General features: G+C 40.9%; 2 non-coding genes across 2 annotated transcripts; both read right to left on the bottom strand.

Moving 5' to 3' along the window:
- Positions 1-1378: 1378 nt before the first annotated feature.
- Positions 1379-1578, bottom strand: LOC121983675. The gene has a single exon (XR_006112693.1). It is a non-coding gene; the product is annotated as a U2 spliceosomal RNA (small nuclear RNA).
- A 390-nt stretch (positions 1579-1968) lies between these two features.
- Positions 1969-2162, bottom strand: LOC121983551. Its single transcript, XR_006112592.1, has one exon. It is a non-coding gene; the product is annotated as a U2 spliceosomal RNA (small nuclear RNA).
- Positions 2163-22151: the final 19989 nt, after the last annotated feature.

A 22151-nucleotide genomic window follows, 5' to 3' on the forward strand; every position in this document is an offset into this window, starting at 1 on the left:
CCCTCTTCACTTAAAAGTGCAAAGCTAAGACAATCCAGGATGATGATGATCAGTGCTTTGAATTTGTTTGGATTGCTTAATTTGGAAGAGCTACATTGCTAGGTCTAAAAATGGTAAAGACGAATCATGGAAATTTGGCTCGTCTTGAATGTATATCTTCTATCACCCGTCAAATTCTAATTCCAAATTTTTTTTTGTCGCATCATTATTGCGGATGTTATGAGAGGTGATATAAAAGAGGTTATTTCCATTGGCGAAATATGCTCACATTTTTACTTACGCACATACGTATTTATTGTTCATCTTCTCCACTTTTTGCTCGGCCACCTCACTGACTTGATCGTCAGAGTACATGTGCTAGGGACCCCCTCCGTGGTTCTCACTCTAATATTCCGTTTGATCTCTCTGGTGTCATCTCTCCTTCATCTCACAATCTTCTCCCAATCAATGACAAAGCCACCTACCCAACTCGCAATCTCCACCGCTTTCAGACAAATTCAACTTTGGCGGTGTCTGTGGGAACTTCGTCTGAATTTGAAGCGCGGAGATAGAAGAAGCTGGACGACTTACTACGATTACTTTGACGCGAGAGGATTTGGAATTGTTGATAACTGCCCGAACGCAAAAATTGGTACCGCAATAACAAGCAGCAACCCGAGGTACTTTACCACATGATCCTGCTGCGTCGATAACGGACCCTCACACTAAACGAGGAACTATAGTAGAAGGCCCAATCGGGATCCAGCTAATTCCTCCAACGGCTTGCTTCGTGCAACAATCTGCTCAGCCAATCAACCTCCCGCCTATTCAACCATTCATTAATAAAACTATTATCAAAACACTAAATAAAAAAATAAAATGAACAATTAAATTTAAACTATGAAATCTTAATAACCAATCAAATAAGTAAAAAAATTTAAATAATCAAATAAGTTTAAATTTAGAGTTTGATAATATCTAAAAAGATCAATTTCAAACCAAACTTAAATTGAGAAGTTTAAGCTAGGCTTAAGTTATGAAGACAAGAACATCTAAAGGAATGAAAGCTTACACCATATTTGAATCAACTTATATAAAATAAAATAAACTTCAAAATATCTTTCACACGCTAAAACTTAACTTTTTATACTTGAACACGCTAAAACCTAACTCTCCTTATTTACGACCTAAGTTCAATATCTTCTACAAATGCCTAAGTTCACGAGTAATACACTAGATATGTTTTTCTATCAAATAGAATGGAATCAACAAAGGCCAACCCCCATATCTAAACCCTCGACGTGCAATACGCAAGATTGCAAAACAAAATAGGTTTTAATTAGTCTTGCCCAATTTAATATAATTTTGTAATGCTAATCTTGATATTTAAATTATATTGGTTAGATGCATCAAACCCATACTATGGTGCAACGTAAGGGCGACACACACGAGGATCCCAGTAGCAAACTACTATGGTGAACCCTCTCCCAATAAAAAATTAATTTAACATCGTAATAGACCGATGGCTCACTTATCAAATATTTAATTAATAAGAACATATACTATACTTGATTTTACCCAAAAGACTGAGAAAGATATAAATTGAATAGTTACATCCTATCTTCTTTTGAAGATCCAAACCATGCCCGAAGCGCTTAATTCAGCGACGTGAGACTAAAGTTCCATGCTCATCACCCTCTTTAGTATAGTCTCATGTCATAACATGTTGTACGAAATAGGGGTTACACGCAGCCATCCTTATACTCGATTGCCCATCTCTCCGCCGAAGCTCTCTGTCGATATAGTAGCTCGATATGTTGGGATCACACTTTCCAATTTATACATGAGGGAAAGGCTCTTGGTGGCAGCATTGTGTATTAACAAATATCTAATGTTTTTTAAAGAAGGAAACATAAAGACTTAAATTAAGAATTAACTCAATTTAATATAGCTATTATAAAGCTAATTTTGTTATTTAAATTATATTTGGTCGGGTGCGCCAGCCTAAGCAATAGTGCAACACAAAGGTGACACACAAGGATTCCAATAGCAAGCTATTGTGAACCCTCTCCCCATAAAAAATTAATTTAATATCATAGTGGACCAATGACCCACGTATCAGATATTAAACTGATAAGAACAGATACTACACTTGATCTTAGCCAAAAGGCCGAGAAAGGTATGAATTGAACGGCATAATTTTTCCTTGCTTTAAAGTTCTCAATCTCATTTGATGAGGTTGATTTAGCGACATGGGACTAAAGTTTCATTGTTATTCATTCCTCATGCCTCACCTCCTCTCCGCCTCCTGTTTCAGGTTTAAGTGCAGAACGAACGAGTACTCTCTTTCTCTTTCCCAAAAAATGATCAAATCAAAAAGCGAGTGAGGGTGATCAGCACCCGACCGAGTTAAAACCCCATGCCACGTCGCGATGCAGCAAGCACTTGGCTCCTCCCCTTCTCGGCTGAAGCTCTCTGTCGCTTTGGCGGCTCGGTTTGCCCTCTTCATTAGGCGGCACCTTCAAGACGGAACCTATTTGCTATTTGCTATTTGCTATTTGGGTGCCGAGGTCGACCCTGCCCGATTCCAGGTTCGGTCACAAGCTCACAGTCGATCCCAGCGCCTACCACGGAGTGAGTCCACCGTCGAGAGGGTAAGCAACTGCGCTTCCATTCCATTCCTCCCTTATTCATCCTTGTGGTTTGCGAATTCGTTCCTTTGATCTCCATACTTACCACGTACTATTCCCTTTTCCTGAACCACTCGTTCTGGTTGGTGCATAATAGTTCAAAAATCTCGCTTAACCAAGTATTTACTTTACTGTGAAAATAAAATTTACATTTGTAGATGATCTAGTTGATGGGATCACAAGCATAGTTGTGTTAGGAAATGAAGTAAAATATCAAATCTGGTTTCGGTTCCTCATCCTCACCAAGTTTGTCTTGTCAACATGTGAGCATAGTGTTGTTAGGAAATGAAGTAATACATGCGAACATGGGGCTTGCTAATTCATTTAAGTTTAAACATGCTACGCATTTGCAATTTACAGAAAGATTAGTTTGGATTTCTTTTGACATGTATTTCGAGCCTGCTTTAAACTTGCTAAGTTGTGGTGATAATTTATCATTTCTGCAGTCGTTTATATCCTGCTTGAACAGTGAGGCTGATTTTTGCCATCAGCAATCTAACCCCTAAGACACCTAAGACACCTTCTCATGTTGGATTTCTGCAGACGTTTATGTGGACTGTTCATCAGCAATCTAACCCCTAAGACACCTTCTCATCCCTAAGACACCTTCTCATGTTGATCGTTCTTCTCTGTTTGGGATGTTTGCCATAAAGGTACTATTAATCTTCTAGAGATAAAAAAAATTAAAAGAAAAAGCTAAACTAAGCTCTGGAATTTATCTTTTTCAAATGCTCCGACTCTGCACCAAATTTCTGCTTCAAAACAATTTTTCTTAACTTAATTACTGGTAATTGTGTCTCTTAACTGAATCAATAATGAGGTTCCAGTATCTTTTTCCAATCTAGCAAGTTGTATTACTCCACATCCTACCCAACAAGAAAATCATTTTACTTTCCTGAGTTGTGTTCCAATTGGCCTACGTGCAACGACAGCGTTGGAATTGCTAACAAATCCTTTTCTACAAACAAATGATGAGTCTTTTGTTCCATACAGGAGAGGCCAAAGTGGATGCAGATTAGCTCACTTGACGAGTTAAAAACAAAGGTGGGCACGTCATTGGCATGATTCTCCTGGTCAAGATGTTTGAAAGTAGCAAAATGGCGACAATAGCTACTAGGATGGATTTTTCTATTGATACGGCGATAAGCTGGGGGCTCCGAAATTGGGGACAAAGTTAAGAAGGCTAGCTGATGTGGTAGTCAAAGTCAAAGAGGGTTCAACAATCAAGGCTAGCACGGTCGCCGAGCTCGACCGAGCAATTCAGCCGATCGGACCTTTTGTCCGAGTGGCTCCCGAGTCCTCAAGGTACCTAACCTTTGTTAGTCGATCCGTCCCGCTCAAGAGCGATGTCCGATTGAACAGCAGATAGGACTCGTCCGGCTCACCGTTGAAGTGTTACAATTAATAGCCCCTCAACCCAATGACCCGATATTCGTTTTTGATATTTTGTGTAAACGCTGTCAGAGAATCAAAGAAATATTACCTGTGTTGTCCGTACGGTGGAAGTTTTCACCCTGCAAACTCAAAGATGGTGGGTTCAATTTAGAAAAGACTGTAGATTGGCAGAATGGTTGATCCTATTTTAGTAAGGCATTGATATTCGTACAGAGATGAAAAATGGGATTATATAAGGGGTCTCCTCTTCAAGGCGCGGGTAGGCTTTGCTCTAAAAATTCACTGTTTTTCGTCACTGTCCTTCACTCATTTCTTTAGCTCATTCTCTAACTGGAGCGTTAGAGTGCCTGCGCCAAAGAGCCTTCCCTGACCAGTCACTGACGTCTCTTCCTTCTTTGTTCTTCTTTGACACACAGGTTCGCTCATAGCACCAACTTCCTCTTGAGGGGATGTACCCGATCGGGATCCTCATAAGGGAAAGGTTTCCGTAGCCAGTAACTCTCTCGAACGGTAAGTGTGTCGTTCTGACTGGAAATCTTAGAAGACAAATTACCGAGCCTTTTTCAACCCTTGGCGATTGGAGAATATGGAGGGCGATTGACCCGGATGATCACCTACTCAAGTTTGAAAATGCAGTCATCCTCCATCAATACATGGATAGTGTCAAGTGCCGAGTGTTCTTAACTACCCTCTCTGGCTCCGCACAAAGATGGTTCAACCGACTCTCGGCGGACTCCATCTACAACTTCAAGGATTTTCAAAAGTATTGTCTGCACCACTTCGCTAGTAGTCACTGATATGACAAAACCACATTAAGTTTATTCTCCCTCAAGCAATGGCGCCCCAAGGAGGCGTTGAAGGCATACATCAAATGATTCAATCAAGTGGCCATGGGTGTCCCTTCAGCTACTCCAGAGATTTTAGTGAGTGCTTTCTCCCTAGGACTTACAGTTGAGGTCTTCTTCTGATCCCTGATCAAGAAGGCCCTAGGGATTTTGATCATATGCTAGGAAGGGCAACAAAGTATATCAACATGGAGTATGCACAATCCGCTTGATAGAAAGAGGTGGCCACCCCTGCTACTGTCTCTACCTCAGAGCGCCGAGCCTGTCTCCCTACTCATGCACACAAAGTGTAGGACCGTTGGGCTGGCTAGAAGGGGGGTTGAATAGCCCTGCAAAAATCAAAATGTAAACACTCTTCTCGAACTCTTAAACTAACACTTGTAAAATAAGAGAAATAAATTAAAACAGAAAAGAAAAAGGCACACCGAGATTTACTTGGTTACAACCGGGAAGGTTGTTAATCCAAGAAAGCGTAGCACTAGTATCTCCTTCAGGCGGAGAAGCCTTTTACAGCAATGAAGCGCACAATAGAAGCTTAAAACAGAAAAGCGTACAAGTGTAGAAAGAATGCTTGAGTTCTCAGTTGATTGACAGCTTCTGGACCAAGGCTATATTTATAGTCTTGGTCGGGGCGCCTAGAAGGGTTCCGGGCGCCCTGGGGGGGATAAAACTTTATCCCCCAACGTCCAGAACGCGAAACACGCATTCTGGTCAAACTTCACGTTCCGGGCGCCCCGGGCTGCTCCGGGCGCCCCGGAGCAAAAAGTCAGCTCTGGTTGACTTTTGCGTCCGGGACCTCTGCACCGTTTTAGTCCCGCCTCGGTCCGGGTCTTCCGCTCCGGATCCGCTTACTTGGGTGATCTCTGCCATCTGGAAAAGGGCTCACCCGAACCCAACTTCCGGTCTTCTCAAGCGGGCTTCCCTCCGGCTTCTCGTCCCTCGGAATTGCCGCGTGTTTCCTTCTCGTCCGCCAGCGTACTCATCCGCAGTCTTCGTCCCTCGGTCGTCGACCTTCTCGCTAGCTGCGTCCGTTGCTCCCCGAGCAATCTTCCGCTCCGGCTTTCGTCCCTCGGAACCACCGCGCGCTTCCTTCTCGTCCGCCGGTGTACTCTTTCGCAGCACCTCGTCCCTCGGACTGCCGTCCTTCTCGCTAGCTGCGTCTTCCGCTCGACTACCTGTGTTCCTAAGCTCCTGCACACTTAGACACAAGGTTAGAAATAACGCAGGACCTAACTTAACTTGTTGATCACACCAAAACAACCTTGGGGTTCCAACAATCTCCCCCTTTTTGGTGTGATCAACCCAAGTTAAGCTCGGGTCAAAACTAGACATAAAATTAAAATAAGTTATTGCAATAATGTGCAACAAAATTAAATTTCAAAAATTTTCAATTTTCAATTTCTACCTCCCCCTAGACTTATACTAATTCTTCTCCCCCTTTGATCACAAAAAAATGGGGTTTACAAAGAACTAAGAGTTAAAGACTTAGACTAAAAAAAAAATTCTTAAAGACTTTAAGCAGAAATTTTCAATTTCAAAATGGTCTTTTAACTTAAACAAAATTATCTTATGAAAATTTTTCTAAATTAACAAAAAATGAGAATTTTTCTAAGTAACTTAAGCAGAAAATTTTTCTAAGTGAAAACTTTGAGAATTTTTCTAAGTGAAAATTTGACTTTGGCAAAAAGTATTTTTCTAAGTATACAAATATTTTGAAAATAGTTTTTTTTTTTTAACTTTGAAAGCATTAATTAATTCTAATTTTAATGCTTTGACAGAAAGTTAATTAAACATTTATTTCAATATTTTGGCTTCCAGGTCGTGGCGAGACACTAGGCCTTCTTGGTTATTGGAGCAACAACCACTTTCTTAGACAAAACTTCATAGAGAAATTCATTGTTTAATTTTCTCACTGAAAAGCGCTAATTTAATCTTAATTTTAAAACTTAGACTAAGCAAGATTTAAGAACCCAATAAAGGTTCCAGCCTACTGGATTGATTAAAAATTTCTTAGGGACATATTTTCTAGAGATATTCTTAATTTGTTCCGGGTGATATCTATAATACCAATTTAAATTTTTAAATTTTCTAGAATTAGATGAACATGCATGATTTTTCAAATTATCTACTTGAATTTTCAAATCATTATTTTCAAGTTTCAATTTTTCATTTTCCAATTTTGATTTATCTAATTCTTCTAGAGGGCAGGATTTAACTAAGATTATTTTTAAATTTTTTATTTCTTTTTCTAATTTATAGCAGTCTTTAGTTAATAACTTAACAAATTTATAAAGTTTATCGGGAGGAAGTGAGCGTACCTGACTTACCTTGTCGAGTTCGTTTTCCGTGTCTCCCCCTGAACTACTGCTTTCCTCTGACGAAGCTCCCCCTTCATCGATGCTCTCGATGCTCATTTCGGAAGAGCTTGACTCGCAGTCGTCGTCTTGATGACTTGCCATTAGAGCAAGTCCGGAGAATGCCTCGACTTCCGACTCCGACGATGTATCATCCCACGTCACCTTTAGGGCTTTTCGCTTTTGGATAGGCTTCTTACCCTTTTCCTTGTTCTTGTTCTTCAGCTTGGGGCAATTGTCCTTGACGTGCCCTTCTTCGTCGCAGTGGTAGCAGCGGATCTTCCTTTTCTTCTTTCCCTGTGGATGGTTAGTAGATCTGGATTTACAAAGCTTCTTGAATCTTCTTACCATCATTACCATTTCATCGTCATCGAGAGAGGATTCCGACTCTGGTTCGTCTCTCGAAGCTTTGAGGGCGGCGTTATTCTTGGGCTCCTTCATTCCTGCACATCTTGACTCATGCACTTCAAAAGTAGAAAAAAATTCTTCTAACGAGATCTTTTCTAAATCTTTAGAAATATAAAAGGCATCTACTAGTGATGCCCATTTTGAATTTCTAGGAAATGAATTTAGTGCGTACCATAGCGAATCTCGGTTACTTACCGTTTCTCCGAGATTCGATAGTCCGGTGATGATCTCTTTGATTCTCGAGTGCAAGTGCGCGACTGTCTCATCTTCCCCAAGTTGCAGGCTGGTGAGCTGATTCCGAAGCAGATCTCTTCTGGCGAGCTTGGCTTCGGAAGTCCCTTCGTGCAGCTCGAGGAACTTTTCCCAAAGTTCCTTTGCAGAGTGGTATTGTCTGATTCTGTTTACTTCTTGAGGTGGAAGAACGCTTAGCAGATGGTATTCTGCTTTGCCGTTCGCCACGAATTCAGCCTGCTCCTTTTTTGTCCATTGACATTTTTCCTTACCTTCTGGAGCTACAAAACCGGATTCCATTGTTAAAGTTAATTCAAAGTCTGTGGTAAAAAATACCTGCATCAGATTCTTCCACGTAGCGAAATCTCCTCCATATTTCGGCGGGTGGATGCTTGGTCCGGCCATTATCTTTGCTTCGATTGGCGGTTAGTTCTCCTGAAGCGTCTTGGCTCTGATACCACTTGTAGAACCGTTGGGCTGGCTAGAAGGGGGGTTGAATAGCCCTGCAAAAATCAAAACGCAAACACCCTTCTCGAACTCTTAAACTAACACTTGTAAAATCAGATAAATAAATAAAAGCAGAAAAGTAAAAGGCACACCGAGATTTACTTGGTTACAACCGAGAAGGTTGTTAATCCAAGAAAGCGTAGCACTAGTATCTCCTTCAGGCGGAGAAGCCTTTTACAGCAATGAAGCGCACAATAGAAGCTTAAAACAGAAAAGCGTACAAGTGTAGAAAGAATGCTTGAGTTCTCAGTTGATTGACAGCTTCTGGACCAAGGCTATATTTATAGTCTTGGTCGAGGCGCCTGGAAGGGTTCCGGGCGCCCTGGGGGGGATAAAACTTATCCCCCAACGTCCAGAACGCGAAAGACGCGTTCTGGTCAAACCTCACGTTCTGGGCGCCCTAGACTGTTCCGGGCGCCCCGGACAGTTCCGGGCGCCTCGGAGCAAAAAGTCAACTCTGGTTGACTTTTGCATCCGGGACCTCTGCTCCGTTTTAGTCCCGCCTCGGTCCGGGTCTTCCGCTCCGGATCCGCTTACTTGGGTGATCTCTGCCATCCAGAAAAGGGCTCACCCGAACCCAACTTCCGGTCTTCTCAAGCGGGCTTCCCTCCGGCTTCTCGTCCCTCGGAATTGCCGGGTGTTTCCTTCTCGTCCGCCAGCGTACTCATCCGCAGTCTTCGTCCCTCGGTCGTCGACCTTCTCGCTAGCTGCGTCTCTTGCTCCCCGAGCAATCTTCCGCTCCGGCTTTCGTCCCTCGAAACCACCGCGCGCTTCCTTCTCGTCCACCGGTGTACTCTTCCGCAGCACCTCGTCCCTCGGACTGCCGTCCTTCTCGCTAGCTGTCTTCCGCTCGACTATCTGTGTTCCTAAGCTCCTGCACACTTAGACACAAGGTTAGAAACAACGCAGGACCTAACTTAATTTGTTGATCACATCAAAACAACCTTGAGGTTCCAACACAAAGGACCCAGTTCGGGCCCCAGTCGCATCTCTCGAGTAGAGGCCAGACATGTTTGAGCATATGGAGGTCCGTTCGTCTAGCCCCGCCAATGGGTCCAACCTTCCTGCACTTACTACCGGTCAGGAACACTAGGAATGTTATAAGTACAATCAGGGTATGCGCCGTATGGCTAACCAAGAGTTCTGGCAGCGATCGTTGTTTCCAAACAGTCGGCGTAATCAACAACCGAACGAACTACCTAGAAGAGGCCCTCGAGACGCTGACTGACCTTGGCCAGTGCTCCAACACCAAGAAAACAAGGCACCAGCCCTCGTCCAAGTCCAACCTGAGTGTTCCCTAACTCGGCAAAAAGAAAACCGCGCCAATGTTGGTCGGGGAGGCACAGACATGATAGGCTATAGCCCAATCGACGAAGATTCCAACTGGGCTAGAAAGTTACACGCATACCGACTAGAGATTCACACAATCGGCTACAGCCAAGAGCAAGCACAAGGACCGAAAATTAGTTTCGTCCCAAATGACTTGGATGGGGTGGAAGTATCCCATGACTACATCTTGATCATAGAGGTTGTTATATCAATTATAAGATACATTGGATTTTTGTTGATATAGGAAGTTCCGTTAATATCATCTTCAAGAAGATGTTTAACCAGATGTAGATTGAGAAGAGTGAACTTTAGCCCATGACGACACCTTGGTATGAATTCACTGGCAATGAAGTGCAGTCGATCAGACAAATCAGATTGAGTGTTTCTCTAGGGGAGGATCCCCTGATAATAACTGGAGGTCGATCTTCATAATTGTGGATACACCCTCGGCCTATTTTGTAGGATCGAAACGTGCTAGAGAGGAGCCACCAGCTGCGAAAGTTATCTCCAACTCCTCGTAATCGATAACCTCCGCAGCCTGTGTTGTTTATCCATCCGAAGGCGCCTTCAAGCTCATGGAAAGCGACTTCCATCCCGTCTCCAAGGCGCCATCAGGCGCATGGAAGGCCCCTCCGTGCCTCTCCGCACAAGCCTTCGGCCAAGGTGCTCGAGGCGTCTCCAACACCATGTGAGGTGCCTTGAGCATTGTTCATCTGAAAGCAACCTTTGTGTTTCAGCTCCTGCAAAACATGTTAGTCCAAATATATATAGATATCCTACAAAACAGACTTAATATATTAAAATATGATTAATAAAATGTTTGACAGTCTCCGAACTGTCCGATTCTGACTTTCGAATTTTTTGAAACCCTAAGTCGAATCGATGCCAACTGTTCTCTCACCTACTTCTCTTAGGAGAAATTACTTTTTACTATACCGGTCCTCCAGACCGTCTAGACTTTTACTCAGTGTCCGACACTTCAGAACTTCATGCTAAACGTCTGATCCATGACCAATTTAGTCTTCCATTTGGTGGTTATGGCCCCTAGGATTTTCACCTAGAGTTCTTGACTCTAGGATTTCGACCAAAGTCCTCGACCCGTTAAGATTTCTCCCAGTCCCCTGGACCAGGATTTCTTTGCCTAATGCAGTTAGCATTTCCCGTCTGTCTAGCATCAACTAGGACTTTCATGTATACTCAACCACATTTGTTACATCACACGACAGCTTAACTTTGAACCTTTTGTCATGATCAAAACTTGGGTTCCATTGTTTGATGCTTTCTATACCAAGATATTATGTGATTTTAGGTTGATCGGCGCTGAACGTGTTTCGAGCGGTCGAGCGGTCGTCTTGACTTTTTGTCAAAAGATCAAATTCCCAGTGGATGACCAGGTGGGCGAAGTAAGAGGAGATCAGTTGGTGGTGCGCAAGTGCTACATCGACGTCGTCAAGACCGAAGCTCGCGTAGCTCTTAAGATCCAGCGAACGGAGGTCAACGCAATACAAGAAGTGCCCCGGTGTAAATATACGAAGAAAAAGAAGTGAAGATCCGTCAAAACCAACTGGAGGCTACCAGTCAGATAGCAGTTGACCTGACCCCCGAGGTCAAATGGAACTAATCGCGTGTTGAGATTACTGGCATATCTCCAACCGTTATGGAGCATGTGCTCCATGTCCTACCGGATGCTCGGCCAGTTAGCAAAGTAAGAGAGATTTCGGAGTTGAGCAAAACAAGATCATTCGGTCAGCAGTTCAATTCCAGACTCTTGAGTCTTAGTGCCAAGTTATAAGCGAGTTTCCCTGTGCCCTTCGATCATCCGGTCGGAGATTTAATTTCAGACTATTGAGTCTTAGCGCCGAGTTATAAGTGGATTTCCCCATGCCCTTTGACCATCCGGTCGGAGGTTCAATTCCAGACACTCGATCCTTAGTGCCGAGTTATAAGGGGGTTTTCTCGTGTCCTATCAACTAGAGGTTCAATTCTAGACTCTCGAGCTATAGTGTCAAGTTATAAGTGGGTTTTACTGTACTCTTTGACCATCTAGTCGGAGGTTTAATTCTAGACTCTCGATCCTTAGCGCCACGTAATAAGCAGGTTTCTCCGTGCCCTTCGATCATTCAATTGATGGTTAAATTCCAAATTCTCGAGCCTTAGCGCCGAATTATAAGTGGATTTCTCCGTGCCCTACAACTATCCAGTTGAAGGTTCAATTCTAGACTCTCGAGCCTTAACATCGAGTTATAAGTGGGTTTTCCCTTGCCCCTTCTTCGAGTTATAAGTGGATTTCTCTGTCTTAAACCATCCGATCGGAGGTTCAATTCCAGGCTCTCGAGACTTAGCGTCAAGTTGTATGCGGGTTTCCCCCGTGCTCTTCGACCATCCGGTTGGAGGTTTAATTCCCATCTCTTGCGCCCTAGCGCTACGTCATAGATGCCCCCCCCTCCCGTGTATTTATGGGGAGATTATGTAGCCACACTCTCAACACCACTCAATTGCCCACTCGGCACGATTCAACCGCTTGCTCGCCATGACTCAACTGCTTGCTCAACACCACTCGCTCAGTACGATTCAGTCGCTTGCTCGGCACAACTCGGTCGTCAACTCAGCCAATTGGCCGGATAAGTCGATTATGATCAAAATGGTTGACTGTTATCTATTTATTGTTCACTTGGTTGATATTTCATCGAGGAACCTCTGGTAAGGCAACAAAGATGAGGTCATCCGAGAGCCACTAAGCCAATGGCCACGTATGAGTATTAGAGCAAAGGTTGATCGATCGATCGGGAGAATTCTCAACTTTGGGATGTTAGCGAGATGTGCTTATGTGTTTAGTAGCTATTTAAGCTTGACTAGAATAGATTTGGTCACAAAATTTGATGCAATACAAAGAGAGGAATACAAGGTCCTAAGAGCAATAAAAGATATTCACAGTAAAACAACTTAAATTCTTACAACAAAGGGGGTGATAAAGCCCCAAATACTGACGTCTCTTCCTTCTTTGTTCTTCTTTGACATACAGGTTCGCTCATAGCACCAACTTCCTCTTGAGGGGATGTACCCGATCGGGATCCTCATAAGGGAATGGTTTCCGTTGCCAGTAACTCTCTCGAGCGGTAAGTGTGTCGTTCTGACTGGAAATCTTAGAAGACAAATTACCGAGCCTTTTTCAACCCTTAGCGATTGGATAATATGGAGGGCGATTGACCCGAATGATCACCTACTCAAGTTTGAAAATGCAGTCATCCTCCACCAACACATGGATAGTGTCAAGTGCCGAGTGTTCTTAACTACCCTCTCTGGCTCCGCGCAGAGATGGTTCAACCGACTCCCGACGGGCTAGTAGTCACTGATATGACAAAACTGTTAGGATCTTCGGATGCGGCTAGAGAGGGGGGTGTGAATAGCCGACCCCAAATTCTCGTTTCTTCCTACAATTTGAGTTAGCGCAGCGGAAATAAAAGATAGAAACGAAACGGGAGAATATCAAACCTCAAACGCGACGATATAACGAGGTTCGGAGATGATACTCCTACTCCTCGGCGTGTCCGTAAGGTGGACGAATCCTATCAATCCGTCGGTGGATGAAACCCCGGAAAACTGGCTAATGAAAACTCCTTCTGGGTGGAGAAACCTTGCCACAATTTCTCTTGCAACAGCAAGATCAGAGTACAAGAAATACAGCAAGAAGCCAAGAACAATATGAATGTAAAAACACTAGTTTGCTTGCCTTCTCGTCGACTGTTGATGAAGCAGCAACTTCACAGATGCCAACCACAGCAGCAATTGATCAGTTGGAGACTCAGCCGAGGGAAGCTCACACGAAGCTTCAGTAATGGAGAGCTCAGCAAAGCTCAGATCGCAAGGAGGAATAAGAAGTTCAAAGAAGCTCTCTGGTAGAGGCCTTCAACCTCGATTTATAACCTGAACCTGCGAAGAAAGAAGACACAGAAATCTAGCCATTGTGACTCAACGGCTAGACCTGGACCGATCAGGACACATCCTGATCGGTCTGGAGTGATGCTGATCGGTCTGTGGACCGATCCCCCTATTGATCCCCCTATTGTTCTCTTCTTACTGATCGGTCACCAGACCGATCAGATAACCTACAGAGAGCTACTGTGTGGTTACTGATCGGTCACGAGACTGATCAGATAACTAAGATATCATTGGATCGGTCGACAGACCGATCCAGACAGCCAAAGTATCACTGGATCGGTCAACAGACCGATCCAATGCCTCTGTTGGTTTTAGAGCTTCCCAGCCCTAAACCCTAACGTCTTCCTGGTCAGAGAACGAGCTACCGAGCCCTCTCCGACTTCTACGTCCGGTCCAGAGAACGAGCTACCGAGCCCTCTCTGACCTAGTCCAGAGAACGAGCTACCGAGCCCTCTCCGACGTCGTCCGGTCCAGAGACCGAGCTACCGAGCCCTCTCTGACCTAGTCCGAAGAACGACCTACCGAGGCCTTTCCGACTCCATCCAGTCCAGAGAACAAGCTAACGAGTCCTCTCTGAACTAGTCCGGAGAACGAGCTACCGAGCCCTCTCTGACTCTATCCAGTCCAGAGAACGAGCTACCGAGCCCTCTCTGACCTAGTCCGGAGAACGGGCTACCGAGCCCTCTCTGACCTAGTCCGGAGAACAAGCTACCGAGCCCTCTCCGACTCTATCCAGTCCAGAGAACGAGCTACCGAGCCCTCTCCTACCTCCCATGTCAAGCCTCCATACTTGGATTTTTTCCCCGTGCCCAGCTCCCTGCTTGGACTTTTCCGTGCCAAGTCTCCATACTTGGACTTTTCCCATGCCAAGCTCCCTGCTTGGACTTTTCCGTGTCAAATCTCCATACTTGGACTTTTCCCGTGTCAAGCTCCCTGCTTGGACCTTTCCATGCCAAGTCTCCATACTTGGACTTTTCCCGAATCAGGTCAACTCAAGTCGGGTCAACCAGGTCAACCTTGACCAAAGGTTGCACCCACAATCCCCCAAGTTCCTATTCTTGTCAAACATCAAAATATAACTTCTCCATTCTTGTCAAACATCAAAATATACCTCGAGTCAGGTCAACTCGAGTCGGGTCACCCAGGTCAACCTTGACCTAAGGTTGCACCAACAAAAACCACATTAAGTTTATTCTCCCTTAAGCAACGGCGCCCCAAGGAGGTGTTGAAGGCATACATCAAATGATTCAATCAAGTGGTCATGGGCGTCCCTTCAGCTACTCCGGAGATTTTAGTTAGTGCTTTCTCCCTATGACTCACAGTTGAGGTCTTCTTCTAATCCCTGATCAAGAAGGCCCTAGGGATTTTGATCATATGCTAGGAAGGGCAACAAAGTATATCAACATGGAGTATGCACAATCCGCTCGATAGAAAGAGGTGGCCACCCCTTCTACTGTCTCTACCTCAGAGCGCTGAGCCCGTCTCCCTACTCCTGCACACAAAGGACCCAGTTCGGGCCCCAGTCGCATCTCTCGAGTACAGGCCAGACATGTTTGTGCATATGGAGGTCCGTTCGTCTAGCCCCGCCAATGGGTCCAACCTTCCTGCACTTACTACCGGTCGGGAACACTAGGAGTGTTATAAGTACAATCAGGGTATGTGTCGTATGGCTAACCAAGAGTTCCGGAAGCGATCGTCGTTTCCAAACAATCGGCGTAATCAACAACCGAACAAACTACCTAGAAGAGGCCCTCGAGACGCTGGCCGGCCTCGGCCAGTGCTCCAACAGCAAGAAAACATGGCACCAGCCCTCGTCCAAGTCCAACCTGAGCGTTCCCTGACTCGGCAAAAAGAAAACCGCGCCAATGTTGGCCGCAGAGGCACAAACATGATAGGTTGTAGCCCAATCGACGAAGATTCCAACTGGGCCAAAAAGTTACAAGCATGTCGACTAGAGATTCACACAATCGGCTGCAGCCAAGAGCAAGCACAAGGACCGAAAATCAGTTTCGTCCCAAATGACTTGGGCGGGGTGGAAGTATCCCATGACTACATCTTGATCATAGAGGTTGTTATATCCAATTATAAGATACATTGGATTTTTGTTGATATAGGAAGTTTCGTTAATACCATCTTTCGAGTGGAGGCCAAACATGTTTGAGCATATGGGGGTCCGTTCGTCTAGTCCCGCCAATGGGTCCAACCTTCCTGCACTTACTACCTGTCGCGAACACTTATGAGTGTTATAAGTACAATCAGGGGATGCGTCGTATGGCTAACCAAGAGTTCCGGCAGCGATCATCGTTTCCAAACAATCGGCGTAATCAACAACCGAACAAACTACCTAGAAGAGGCCCTTGAGACGCTGACCAGCCTCGACCAGTGCTTCAATTTTATAAAAGTCAAAAGCATATTTAATATTATAATATTATTTCTTTCTTAAATTTTATTTTTCTTTCACTATTTTATTAATAATTCACCGATATTTTCTAGCTAAATATTTTTGACTAAATAAATTTTATTAATAATTTATCAAAGTTAAAATTTATAAAAAAAACAGTTTAGTTCACGAAACTCCCGTTAATACAGGATTATGAGGAATAGTTTATTATACGTAGTGACTATATCTAGTACACGAACCTATTTCCTTTAGGTCATACAATAATTTTACCGTTGTGTCGAGACTTTCATTCCTCGAAGTTAAAAATGATTGATAATTTTTTTAAAAAAAATGTAATTAAAATTTATATTAAAAGTATTACAATAATTTATTTCTTGATTCTAAATTAGTTAATATAAAACATTTTTTATTTTAAAAATTTTGCTAATAATAAAAAAAGTGAGGTTGACATAAGATAAAGTTATTGTATGTGACTTAATGGTTATTACTTCTAATTGTATAAATAATCATTGGCAATATATGAAATTGTCCTTTTAAATTTTACTAATAAAATTAAATGTCGCCCCCGGGATATAGTTGAGTTGATTAATATGGGATAGATATTGTTACAATGGGCAAGGTATCGAATCTCGGCAAAGCTAAGAAAAATGCTCTTCCCGCAGTGGCCAATTACAGCTTTGTCGTAGGGTCGATCGTATTGGGCTACTAGGGTGGCAAATTCCACCTTTTACTATAAATAACAAAATTAAATGTTTCTAATGATATTTATTTAAAAAATATTAAATTCTTATTTTCGTCTAGTGCCTCAAGATTTATTTAAAAAAATATTAAATTATTTTTTTCCTAGGACCTCAAGAATAGGAATGGCAATTTCACCCGAATTCGATGGAGAATCCGACATCCGACCCGAATAGAGGAGGGTATGGAGGGACTATCAATACCAGATACCTAACCCGAATACCCGATTAAATAATATATATAAATATATTAAAGAAAATTTTCTTTTTCCAAAATTAACTTACTATTTTTGTTGATATTAGGAGACTATATAGATGTTTAATCTATTTTTTTAATTATATATATTTTTTAATAGGTTGTTAATTTTAATATATTTTTGTTGAATGATAATAGTTGGATAGAAAGAAGAAAAATTATAACTATAGAAAATATCCGATCATTTAATGGGTATGGGTATACTCATCGGAGATCCTATATCCGATGGGTATGAGGACGGAGGATATAATATCCGACTCGAACCTGACCCATTGTCATCCCTACTCAAGAATGATTAAGACGGCCCTACAGGAGAGGCCAAAGTGGATGCAGATTAGCTGACTTGATGAGTTAACAACAAAGGTCGGGCATGTCATTGTCATGATTCTCCTGGTGAAGATGTTTAAAAGAAGCAAAATGGTGACGATAGCTACTGGGATGGATCTTCTATGCTACTCGATATGTATATTCTATGCTACTCGATTGTACATTTTGCACAATCTTCACAAGTCCGATTGAAAATTTCCGAGTTCTCAGATGTGCTGTAAGGTAGATTATAACAAGCTCCCCTCTATGGGTATACTAAGCAGCAAGAATAGGATTATGATTTCATTTCATTGTGGTGCGTGCTACTAAGTAGCAAGAATAATATTGTCATTTCATTTCATTGTGCATGTTGGTGCATACTAACACGATGAACAAGGAATGAAATGAGTTGTATTAACAAGTAATGAAATGAGTTGTATTAGTTGCTATGACCTATGTTTTTATATGATTTTTCTATCCTACTCTTTTCAAATTTTATTCTTAACCACCTGGCTGAACAGTACATTAATACGAATTTGAGGAGGTGAAACTAGTCACCTTGGTGTCCCCTCTAAGATGCCCCTTCACTATCTAGAAGGGGAGATAAATCATGGAAAGCTTTGTACAGCTACAACAATGTATACAAGGAGAGGTTGAAACAATCAGTGGGGTATTCTACATCCGCTAAGAATTAGACCTGATCATAGTTCAGAATAGACAGTTTGAAATCGTCGAATCGATGGTTCCTGTGGAGTCGACTCTTAATCTTATCCATATAAGACGGTTATGATTTGACTATGATTCAAGATTATTCTATTATTTTTTAAAAAAATATATAAATTTATAAAATTATTTGATAACATTAGAATAATTATATAATAAAAATATTAATTAATTGTTAAATAATTAATTAATATATAATAAATGATTATAAATTACTTAATTAATAAAATATATATTTATTTTTTAAATTATTAAAAGAAAATATAACAAAGAAACCGGTTATTAAATAATTAATTAGCATGTTAAAACATTAGTAGTTGTTTAGGATGTTTATTTCTAATTTGGAAGACCTAATTCGAATCTCTTCACCCACCAATAAATTATTTTTTTTGAAATATATAGAAATTTAGAAAACACAAACACAAATTAAAAAAACAAAAAAAATCGATCTCGAACTGGCAGGCCAATCGGGTCTGGTTTAGACCCAGCCTAGGTCGGGTCTACTAAGAATGATCCTTAAGAGTAACATCCTTAAATGAATCAATCGCAATTGGTTTTCAGGATCCCTTCCGGTGTTAGGGTTTTTACTATTTAGTCTTAGTAAAGTTCCTAGACGACGTATTTTTTTTAAATGAGATTTTCGATAACGATACATAAAGACTCCTTTTTTATTTTATTGAAATTAAATTGTTTAAGAATAAACAAAAAAAAGACAATGGATGCATTTGCCATAGTTCCAGCATTACGACAAACCCGTGTCAAATATATAGTTGATTTGGGTGCTCTAACCAAAATGAATCCAATTTCAGCTATGACCTTCTCCATTACATTGTTCTCATACACACAATGGCAGAGCCAAGTGAACAAGTACCCGGGCTGTAGCTCAGGGCCCAACGGCGATAAAAAATGAAAAAAGCTTGGTGTTACTATGGGGGAAAAAAGTGAACAATAGTGGAAGGTAGCCTGGGTATCCGTGTGTACGTAGCCCACAACTTGGGTAGATCATCCGGGCGGGCTCCGCTAATGCATACACAGGAATACCCCTGTTAGCCGGCTTTTGTTGCAAATTCTAGAATTAGATTGGATAGGCTGATGGGATATTCATTTAAGAGTTCTGGAAAGGATTGAAGAAACTTTATATCCAAACTCTAGGGGTCTTTGAATAATCAAACATTCAATCAGGATAGTCGGTCAATTCTTTTTTTTTTATAGAGTAAAATTCGATTCAATAAAATTCGTTTGAGCTCGTTTAATGAGGTTTGTTAAAATAAATAAATCAAGTTCAAGTTTCACTATACTCGACTTGTTAGCTCGTGAACATGTTCATTAGTAAGCTCATGAATCAATTTTTAAATGAAAAAATAATAATTTTGATATTGAATTTATAGATTTTACACTCTACTTATGAAAAACATAGACAAATATATTAAATTTATTTATTAGAATAAAACTATAATTTTTAATAAGAATATTATAATTTTCTCTAAATATATAATTTAATTTTTAATGAATATTTAAATTTATAATTTATATTTATTAAACTCATTTAGACTCGATAAAAGCTCAAATAAGCTCGTGATTCATAAATATATTTATTAAATAAAGCTCAAGCTAAACTCAATTATAAATAAACTAAACTCAAATATTCAAAAGTTCAACTTGACTCGACTACATCCTTACATGCATGCTTCTAAACCTACACTTGGATATATAATCTGGTTGTTTCTCTGCAGTTGACTCCTGTTACACATATGAGTAATTTGAGTCTGTGTCAAGGTTTATTAAGCTGGATTCTGCGGACTTCTGTAGACTTCTGTTACACATGAGTAATTTGAGTCTGTGTCAGGGTTTATTAAGCTGGATTCTGCAGACTTCTGTTACACATGAGTAATTTGAGTCTGTGTCAGGGTTGAGTAATTTGAGTCTGTGTCAGGGTTTATTAAGCTGGATTCTGCAGACTTCTGTTACACATGAGTAATTTGAGTCTGTGTCAGGGTTTATTAAGCTGTATTGGGAGCAATGCGATGTATCCAGGTCCTGGATTGGGAACACCGTTCTTCTCTCGGTTGAAGCTGAATTGACCAGATCCACTCTTTTTAGGAGATCAAAAGGCAACAAAATATCTATGCAATAAAATGTCAACCACTTTTAATATAACTTAACAATATTCCTGATATTAAAATAAATAAAGTTTATTTCCAAACTAACTCACAATTTAATAATATTTTAGTAAAGATCCTTTTCATTTAAATATTTAGGGGGCGTTTGGTTAAATGATAGGAATGACTATGGGTATGAGTTTGATAATAGGATGGAATGGAAATAGGAATGGAAATGAAACCCATCAAGTTATATGGGTTTGGTTGATTCTCATAAATCTAGTAATCATTCCGAAAATGTCATTCCCAAACCCACAATCCAAACACTATCTTTTACTATCATTCCATTCCCTCATTCCCAAACTCATCAACCAAACACCCCCCTTAACTTATATTTGACTCATGCAGTAGTGTAACATACAATAGTGTAACACAAATATAAGTTACTATGATGAATCCTCTCCCCATAAAAAATAATATCATAATGAATTATCCTCATAAAAAATTAATTTAATATCATAATAAATCAATGTATTAGATATTAAATTAATAAGAATAAATACTATATTTAATCTTAATCAAAAATATGAGTTGTCTATCTGCAACCTCCCTTCTTTTATAGATCCAAATCGCACCCAAACCATTTGATTCAAGGATGCGCGACTAAAGTTCCATGCTCTTCGTCCTCGTTAGTATAGTTTCATACCATACTGTGTTTGCACAGGACAAGAGTTACTCGTGGTCATCCCTACCCTCGACCGCCCACCTCCTCTCAACACATAGCTCATCCCCTCCTCCGCTGAAATTCTCTATCAATTTGGCAGCTCAGTTTGCTTGGATCATACTCTCCGGCTTCTACCGGAGGCATCGATGTTTGCTTGGATCATACTCTCCGGCTTCTACCGGAGGCATCGATGATGTCACATGCAAGACTCTTGGTGGCCTCTGTTTTCTCCGGTCACTGGAAGAGCACCTCTTCCGTCGGGATCCATAGGACAAAGCAAGATATTAAATGTTTTTCAAAGAAGATAATTGTATCTTTTTTGTTTTTCTCTCTCTCTATATATATATATATATATATATATATATATATATATATATATATATATATATATATATATATTTTGCATTCAGATGCAACAAACTCAGACACAGATAACATAAACCTTGAAAACTCGCAAGTATTTCACTGCTCATTGATGTCAGCAAGTTAACAATCAAAGGAAATTTTACTCGAATTGGGAATGGCAGTAGGTACCGTGAATATTTTGGATGAATGATAGCGTTGCATTCTAGCTATGATAGTTATTTGAAAACGGTAGGAAAACAATTCGAATATTCATATCGAGATCCTTCATCATCTTTACATTCTGAGTGCCTAAAATTTTAATGAATACTAATAAGTCCTGAAATTCTTTTCAGTATGAAAGAACAAAAAACTTAACATAACTTAATTTTAAATTTAAAACTTTATCAAATCATCAATTAAAAATTAATTATTAAAGAATTCAGATAATTAAATAATAACATAATAGTACGGTAGTAAGATGAAGGTTTTAATGCATTTGCTGAGGGTAGATTCTGCTCCTTAGATCTCTACCAGAACACATACGTTGTTTACTGAATTAGATCATTAGCTATGGCACTGGTGAATATGGTGAGGCGACACTAAGCATCAAAATAAATTCATTTTAAATGTATACTTTAATAATGACCATTCATTAACTGATTAACTTACCCTGTCCATTGCCCAGGCCTGTTCGTTTTCACAAGAATCTTGTTATCATAACACAGTAAACGCAAAGCAACTCTTAAACCCGAACACTTGATCTAGCAATAAACGGGTGAAATCTAAAAGATTTTTCATCAAAAAAAGTCAAATTCAAATTTGCATAATACCACTATCGAAGTTTTATTTTTTAACTGTCGCCCTAAATAAAAATTCTCATATC

This window comes from Zingiber officinale, chromosome 5A (assembly GCF_018446385.1).
Source record: "Zingiber officinale cultivar Zhangliang chromosome 5A, Zo_v1.1, whole genome shotgun sequence".
NCBI classification, from domain to species: domain Eukaryota; kingdom Viridiplantae; phylum Streptophyta; class Magnoliopsida; order Zingiberales; family Zingiberaceae; genus Zingiber; species Zingiber officinale.